This window comes from Castor canadensis, chromosome 3 (assembly GCF_047511655.1).
Source record: "Castor canadensis chromosome 3, mCasCan1.hap1v2, whole genome shotgun sequence".
Classification (NCBI taxonomy): domain Eukaryota; kingdom Metazoa; phylum Chordata; class Mammalia; order Rodentia; family Castoridae; genus Castor; species Castor canadensis.
Window position 1 is genome coordinate 110808805 of NC_133388.1, and position 8989 is coordinate 110817793.

Consider the following 8989-nt stretch of genomic DNA (forward strand, 5'->3'; position numbering starts at 1 on the left):
AATAACACCTTGCATAATGTCCTGCCAAAATACAATAAAATTAGAACTCAACAACAAGAGAAACCACAGAAAATATTCAAACATTTAGAGACTGAAACACATTGCTTCATGATCAGTGGATCATCAAAGAAATAAGGGAGAGAATAAAAAAGTTTCCTGGAATTTAATGAAAATGAAAATGCAAACCATCAGAACTTGTGGAACACAGCAAAGGCAGTGCTAAGGAGAAATTTATAATCATGAATGCACATATTAAAATCCCAGTAAAATCTCAAATAAATGATTTAATGCTACATCTCAAACTCAAAACTAACAGAGGAATAGAAATAAGAAAAATTGGGATCTAAATGAGTGAAATAGCGATTAAAAAAACATACAAAGAATCAGTAAAACAAAAAGCTATTTCTTTGAAAAGATAAATAAGATTGACAAATGCCTAGCAAATCTCATTAAATGAGGAGGGAAAAGACCCAAATTAATAAAATTAGAAATAAAATAGAGAGATCATAATGAACACAGAGGAAGTCCAGGAAATCATTAGGGGTAACTGTGAAAATGTATACTCAAATAAATAGGAAAATCTAGAAGAAATGGCCAATTTCTAAACATATATGAATATCCAAAATTGAACCAAGAGAATATAAATCACCTAAATCCATAACAAGTAATGAAAATGAAGCAACAATAGACACCCAGAAAAACAAAACTCCAGGACCTGATGAATTCACTGCTGAATTCTACCAAAACTTTAGAGAAGAACTAATACCATCACTACTCAAAGTTTTTCATGAAATAGAAAAGGAAGGAACACTGCCAATATCATTCTATGAAGCCAGTATTACATTCATCCCAAAACCAGAGAAAGACACAACAAAAGAGAATTATAAGCCAATCTCTTTAATAAAATTAGATGCAAAAATTCTCAGTAAAATACTGGCAAATTGAATTCAACAACATATCAAAAAGATCATATATCATGAGTAAGTAGTTTTCATCCCAGGGATGTACGATGGTTCAACATATGCAAATCATTAAACATAATTCGACATACTAACAGAAGCCAATCAAAAAACACAGGATTACCGCAACAGATGCAGACAAATCCTTTATTAAAATTTAACATTCTTTCATGATAACAGCTCTGATGAGACTAAGAATAGAAGGAATGTACCGAACATAACAAGGGTATACACAATAAGCTTATACCCAAGATCATACTAAATGGGAAAGCCTAATCCATTTCCCTTAAAGTCAAGAATGAGACAAAGGTATTCACTTTCTTCATTTTTATTCAACGTAGTCTCGTAATTCCAAGGTACAGCAATAAGACAGGCAGAAGAAATAAAAGGAATAAATAGGAAATGAAGAAGTCTAGCTATCCCTATATGCAGATGACATGATCTTATACCCAAAAAACTCAGAAAACTCTACCAAAAAGTCCTGGACATCATAAACAGCTTCAGAAAAGTAGCAGGATACAAAATCAACTTACAAAAATTAGTAGTCTTTTTATATACCAACAATGAACTGAGTGAGAAAGAGTATAGTAAAACTTTTCCATTTATAAAAGCCTCAAACAAATAAAATGCCTAAGGATAAACCTAACAAAGGAAGTGAAAGAAATCTACAATGAAAACTAAACACCACTAAAGAAAAAATTCAAAGAAGATTACAGAAGATTGAAAGATCTTCCATAGTCATGTATTAGCAGTGTCAATATTGTGAAAATGGCTATACTACCAAAAGTCACCTGCATGTTTGGTGCAATCTCCATTAAAATTCCAATGACATTCATCAGAGAGATTGAAAACTCAACCTTAAAATTTATTTGGGAGCATGAAAGACCATGATTAGTTAAGATAACAATGAGCAAAAAGAGAAATGCTACAGTCATCACAATACCTGACTTCAAACTATACTATAGAGCCATAGCAATTAAAACAGCATATTACTGACAAAAAAGCAGATCTGAAATCTAGTGAAACAGAATAGAAGACCCAAAACTGAATCCCAGCAGTTATGCCCACCTGATATTTTACAAAGGTGCCCAAAACACAATGGAGAAAAGAAGCCTCTTCAACAAATGTTATGGGATATCTCCATGTCTTTCACCCTGCACAAGTATCAACTCAAAGTGGATTAAGGACCTGAAAATTTCAGGATTAATACCTGAAACTTTGAAGCTAATGCAGGAAATAGCAAGGAATAAATTGGAAATAATAGTTACAGGGAGTGATTTCCTAAGTAGAACACAAGTGGCTCTGTAACTTGACAAGTAGGACTACAAGAAACTATAAAGCTTCTTCAAAACAAAAGAAATGGTCACCAAATTGAAGAGGTAGCCCACAGAATAGCCATGCATCTGACAAGATGTACAGCTTTGACAGCTATACATCTGACAAAGAATTAATAAACAGAATATACAGGGAGCTCAAAAAACTAAACTTCACAAAAGTAATGACCCAATGAAGAAAGGGACAAATGATCTGAACAGAGCTTTGTCAAAGGAAGAAATCCAAATGACTAGAAAACACATGAAGAAATGCTCAACATCCCTGGCCATAAAGGAAGTGGAAATGCAAACCATGTTAAGATTCCACTTCACTCAGGTTAAAATGAGGTTACCATATTAATTTGAGTATATAACCACTCAGATTAGAAGGGCTATCACAAAGAACAAAAACAAAAGCAAATATTCGTGAGGATGTGGAGAAAAGGAACTCTCATACACTGTTGGTGGGAATGCAAGCTACTAAAATCACTATAGAAAACACTATAGAGGATCCTCAAAAAAACTAAAAATAAACCTGTAATGCTAACTACTCAGGAGGCAGTGATCAGGAGGATTGTAATTTGAATCCAGCCCTGGGCTAATACTTTGGGAGACCATATCTTGAAAAAACGCATCATAAAAAAAAGGAGCTGGTAGAGTAGCACCTACTTAGGAAGTGTGAGGTCTTGAGTACAAACCCAAGCGCAGAAAAGAAACCTAAAAGTTGAACTGCCATCAATTCTACTTCTACAGATATACCAGAAGTCATGTATGTCAGATTACAATAAAGAAGACACCTGCACACCCATGTTTATTGCATCATTATTTATTCACAATAGACAAACTTCAGGAATTGTCAAGATGGCTTACAATGGATGAATTGGTTAAGAAAATATGGTATTTAGGCGTCCGCCGGCCCGGCAGGCGGAGCGGAGAAAATGGTGCTGCCCCCCCCGGCCGCCGCGCCCCCTGCCGGGGCCCGGGAGCCGCCGGGGCCCCGCGACGCTGGCGCCTCCGCTACTCCCGGGCCGCTGCTCGGCCTGCAGCATCTCGCGGAGCTGAGGCCAGAGCCGGGCGGGGTGCCGCTGCACTCGCCCTGGACCTTCTGGCTAGACAGATCACTCTCTGGTGCCACAGCAGCTGGGTGCGCCTCAAACCTGAAGAAAATCTGCACAGTGCAGACAGTGCACATCTTCTGGAGTGTGTACAATAATATCCCCCCTATGACCAGCCTGCCTTTGAGATGTAGTTATCATTTAATGAGAGGAGAGAGGTGACCACTTTGGAAGAGCAGAGTAATGCAAAGGGTGGTGTGTGGAAGATGAAAGTTCCCAAGGACAGCACACCCACAGTTTGGAAAGAGTTGCTATTAGCCACCATCGGGGAGCAGTTCACTGACTGCGCAGCAGCAGATGATGAAGTAATAGGAGTTAGTGTCAGTGTTCGGGACCGAGAAGATGTCATCCAAGTCTGGAACGTAAATGCCTCTTTAGTTGGTGAAGCGACCGTGTTGGAAAAGATCTATAAACTTCTGCCCCACATACCTTTTAAAGCAGTGTTTTATAAACCCCATGAAGAGCATCATGCTTTTGAAGGTGGACGTGGAAAACAGTAATTGCACTCTGTAAAGAATTCTTTGTCCTTTGCTGATTGGTTTTGGAACAGGTCTTAACAGCAGGAAGAGTGAAGAGAAGACATGCGGAAGCCCGATGCTGCTCAATTTAGAGTGGGTTCTGTCCCTGCAGGTTGGGCGCTTAGGATCAAAGTGGCAGGTGTGGGTGGGGGTAGGGGGAAGTTTCTACCATCATCGTATCATTCGCTTATTTTTAAAAAAAATTTTTGTAGTTTTCGAAATTCTTTGTTCTTTTCACTCCAACTTATTTTCTTTTTTGCCCTTTAAATTTCCTTATACAGGCTAATTATTGTTTCCTACACTCCCCTTTTATTGAGGCACAAGAACTCAGTTTCTCTTTGAGTAGCTCTGCTGTACCTAGTTAATGAGAATATGTAGAATCATGACAATACCTCTTTGAAACCACACTGTGTGAAGAGGAACACTAGCGTGGTGAAACCTGTCTTCTGAGTATTTGTTGTGACACATTCCTTCATACTGAGAGCTGGGCACTGATTTTTTTTTGTTTTGTTTTGTTTTTTCTGTCCCAGAGAAAAGAAAAGCCATACTTAGCCTAATTTTGCACTGCCAGCACACATATCTTTTTATTTTTCCTTTTTAAGACTTTTTTTTTAAGCAAAAAGGGAATATAACAATTGGTTTGATGAACCTGAAATTTTTAGTCTCAGTTCAGTATCGGGATAGAAATTAAACTCTAGATCTGGGGACTCTCTGTGCAAATATTTCTAACCAGACTGTTAATTTGGCCTTTTCAATGGAAGGCATGGGGTAGTGGCAGGCAATTTCTCCCAGTAGGAAACATGATATTTCTGATTTAAACAGGAGGTGATCTTTTTTAATTGTTCCAATTGAGTTTCTCCCAAAGTGTGAGTGTGTTTACCCACGAGGACATTCCAAATCAATTCTAACACACTTTGTTAAGTGGTCCCTTTTCATACCCATGTCATGTGTCATTTCTGATAATCAATGGCCCTCCAATCTGGGTAGCCTTCTCCTCCAGTTTCATGTAGGAGCAGGAAGTTGAGTCTCATTTCCAGGCTGCAGAACACTCACAAAGCTGAATTTTAAGTGCATCCTGTACATGTCCATTACAGGAAATGTCGGTATATGGTAATATACTACCAAAGACATACTGGTTTCAGTAGAAGGAAATCTCGGAAGTATTGAGCCTCACTCTGAATGCACGGAGTTCCCTCTCTTGGCTTTTTTGGTTTTTTGCCCAGTCTCTGGGTGCTTTTTTCCTGAGAAAGGGCAGGTCCGTTTGAATAAGCCCTTCCCGTTGTTGATTTGTTGGAGTCATGGGAACTAGTGTGCGCTTACACATCTCTCTAAAAGGGCAGTGCATCCAGGACTTCCTGGCACCCAGGATTTTGGATCCCTTTTGCGATGTTCACCAGCACAGAGAGGTGGGTCTACTCTTAAGCCTCTCACATCTGTTCGTAAATAAAGTTCCCCATTCAAATATTTTAAATGACTTTCAGTAGTGTCTGTTATAAAAGTTGTGCCCTCCTCTTGTATTACTAACTACATCAGCCATAGTAATCAATGATCATTTTTAAAATTCTTTTGTCTAAACTTGAGTTTCTTTAGCAATTTCACATATAAGGATATTAGATCCCTCTAGCAAAAGCCTGTTTCTCTAAACGATGTGTATTTCTCTAAACACTTAACTTGTTTTAAAATTATTCCTCAAAGATTTAAAAAATTATTTTGGACATTACTTGAAATTACTTTTTATGATATAAGTATTTTTCTGAAGATTAGAAAAAAGGATATAATTGACCTCATGATAATTGTCATATATACTTCCATAAGTAAACGAATTTTAAGGAATTTTTATTTTTGAACTTTATTTAAAGCATTTGTGATGACATGTTCAACTTTTGCATGTATGTAGCCTTTGAAGTAAAAATAAAGTAATAGGAATGTTAGGCTCAAAAAAAAAAAAGAAATATGGTGTTTATATGATGAAATTTTATTCAGCTATATAAAAGAATGAAATTTTCCCTTTTGCAGGTAAATGCATGGAACTGAAGAGTGCCATCTTAAGTGAAGTTAACCAGGTTCAGAAAGCCAAAGGCCATATGCTTTCTCTCATATGTGGAATATAGGCCCAATATAAATACATGCAATATTATATATACATGGAAATATATACAGAAACTGTATCAGAATGTGTGACTTATAGAGGAGACCAAGAGAGGAGGAAAAGCAGGAAGAAAGATAGCAAAAAATTATGAAATACATCCCATCTGTGTAGGAACCACACACAAGGAAACACACTGAAAACTGTCAGACAACATGGGATGGGAGAAAAGGATGAGACAGTGTAGTGTAGGGGTTTATATTGACTCAGCACAATGCATATGCAGGTATAATTCCCAGGTCAAAATCCTACTGAACAATGAACAGACACCTAAACAACAAAGGACAATGAAAAACAGGTCACACTTAGGGAACGGCACTAACAGGAGGGGGAGAGTAAAAGAAGGAAATAAAGAAGGTGAATATGGTTGATGTTCTTTCTATACAAGAATGAATAGAGGATTTTTATACCTGTTGAAATCATCATAGAAGAGGAATAATGTAGCAGGAGAAAAATAGAGGGGATAAACCAATCCATGTAATAATATTCATAGTCATTGAAATGTCAAAATGAACCTCCATGTATAGTTATCTTAAACAAAACAATGTTTCTTTTCAGAAGCAAAGGAGAGTAGAGTAAAATAGGTCCTGTCTAGAGGTTGGTACCAGTGAGAGGAGAGAGGACATAAGGAAATGCTGATCAAGGGTGAATATGGTGGAAAAACTGTGTCCTCATATATGAAAATGGAAAAATGAGACCTGTTGAAATTATTCCAGGAATTGGGGGGATGGGGATAAAGGATAATGATAGAGGCGGTGAATTCAACTATGATATATTGCAAGAACATTTGTAAATATCACAATGTACCCCCAGTACAACAATAATAGGATTTTAAAAAATCCATAAAGGAGACTTATTGTCCGAAAAAGATGGCATAGACCTGGCTCTTCTTGTGAAATAAAAGTACAAATGCTGGAAATATCAATGTATAAAATCAAGAAAACATTCTGAAATAAAGCAAGATGGATTTCTTTGAAAATTCATAAGAGAGGAAAAGTAAAGCACAAAGACATCTCTTTCTTCTCATTCAATAAGGGAAGCTAACATTGGCATTGAGTTCCCTGATACCCAACCTCACACCCAGGTGGGCTCATATCTTTATGGTATGGGAGTTCCACTGACAATAACAGATGAGCCAACACTATGGGCAGGGAGATACATCAGGAGTCCCTTTAACACCTGAGATAATAGATATTTTCCACACTAGCCTGAAATACCTCATTCCTCATGCAAGGGAAGCTGAGGGCCAGGTTGCATCAGCAAGGGGAACCCCAATTATAGTCTAGGGTGGTAGTTACTCCCAGATTCCCATGGGTAGGGGAGCCACACAAATGTGCCCATTAGAAGTCTGTTTCTGTGGGCCCAAGAGTCTCCTTATCTAAATTATTTCTGGTGGAATTGTTAGGACCTGTGCTGGGAAATCTCTTCTCTCCTACAGGCCACAGAATGGACCTGTATACTATTAAGCAGGACAGATAGGTCAAGCAAACCAGAAAGTTTCTGAAAAACTTTAGCAACCATAGCCCACCAAAGAAGGTCTGGACCTACAAACTGAACTGAACCAAGGTTGAGTCCCTGCTAAAATAGAATATCCAAATAGAATCTAGCCATTACACATAATAGAGAAAATCATCACAGTAAAATAAAAGATTACCCATCACACCAGGAACCAAGCAAATCACAAGTTGAATGAAAGTCTTTCAACTGACACCAGTGGCAAGATGGATTAGATGTTGGAAATAACTGATAAGAGTTTCAAAGCAGCATTCATAGAAATGCTTCAAGTATGACAAGTTCCTTTGAAAGACATTAAGAAGTAGAAGATTGCAGCAAAAAAAACAATAGTAATGAAGACAGAGAGTTATAGAATTAAAAAATACAATAACAGAATTAAAAGTCTTAATGGATAGGAGCAATAATCATATATGACAAATGACAGAATCAGTGGATTTGAAGGGACAGCAGTTGAATTTTCTCCACTCAAACAACAATAAGAAATAGTCTGGAAAATAAACTGAATATAGAGTCAGGAACCTGTGGAACTACAATAAAAGACCCAAATTTCAGCTCACTGAACCCTCTGAAAGAGAGAAGAGCATGGGTCCCAATGCCTAGTCAAAGAATTATGGCTGCAAACTCCTCCACTTGGGTGAAAGATAGAATCCTGCAGATCCAAGAAGCCACCGGATGTGCAAACAAGATATTCACAAAGAAACCCATGCAAAAGCAGATTGTAACAAACTTATGAAAAATAAGAAAAAGAAAAAATGCTGAAAATGCATAAAATGATGCATAATTACCTGTAAAGGAACACTAGGTTGTATGGAAATAGTTCTAATCTGAAAGCATGGAACCTGAAGAAATTACTCACTGCCTTCAAAATACCAAACAATATTGAAAATAACCCAAAAAACAACAACAACAACAACAAAAAAACAAAGAACTGTTGGCCATGAGTGCTATACTTGTTGAAAGCATGCTTCAGGAAAACAGTGGAGCAAAGAAGAAGGCACTTTAAAGGAATTTATTGCTAACAGGCTTGTTGTTAAAGAGCATCTGAAACAAGAACTTAAGCCTAAAGGAAATGATAAAAGAAAAAATTGTCATGAGCTCTTTTACTTCTAGTCAGTTCTCCTAGTTGCAATCGCTTCTGTTCTGTCTGCTTTAATGAGAAAGAGTATTTACTCAACATTATTTTGTTATTCACAGATACATCGGCAAAATATGCAGGAATGATTATGCTATGGAACTTGCTTTATACAGAGAGAAAAAAAGAAAAAAAAAAACCCTCACCATTTGTCTCACACCAAAGGCCAGCAACTTGTTATAACTAGTGGCCTTGTGTTTTCCAGTACTAATGTCACTTCCACTTCAGATAACTGAGTTTGCAAGCACATATGGATCCCCACACTGGCTCCATCAATGAAAGCCAAAAGCC

At 37.3% G+C, this 8989-nt stretch overlaps 1 pseudogene; it reads left to right on the top strand.

Moving 5' to 3' along the window:
* The first annotated feature begins 3210 nt into the window (after positions 1-3210).
* LOC141421327 (eukaryotic translation initiation factor 4E type 3 pseudogene) lies at positions 3211-4045 on the top strand (annotated as a pseudogene).
* The last annotated feature ends 4944 nt before the right edge of the window (positions 4046-8989 follow it).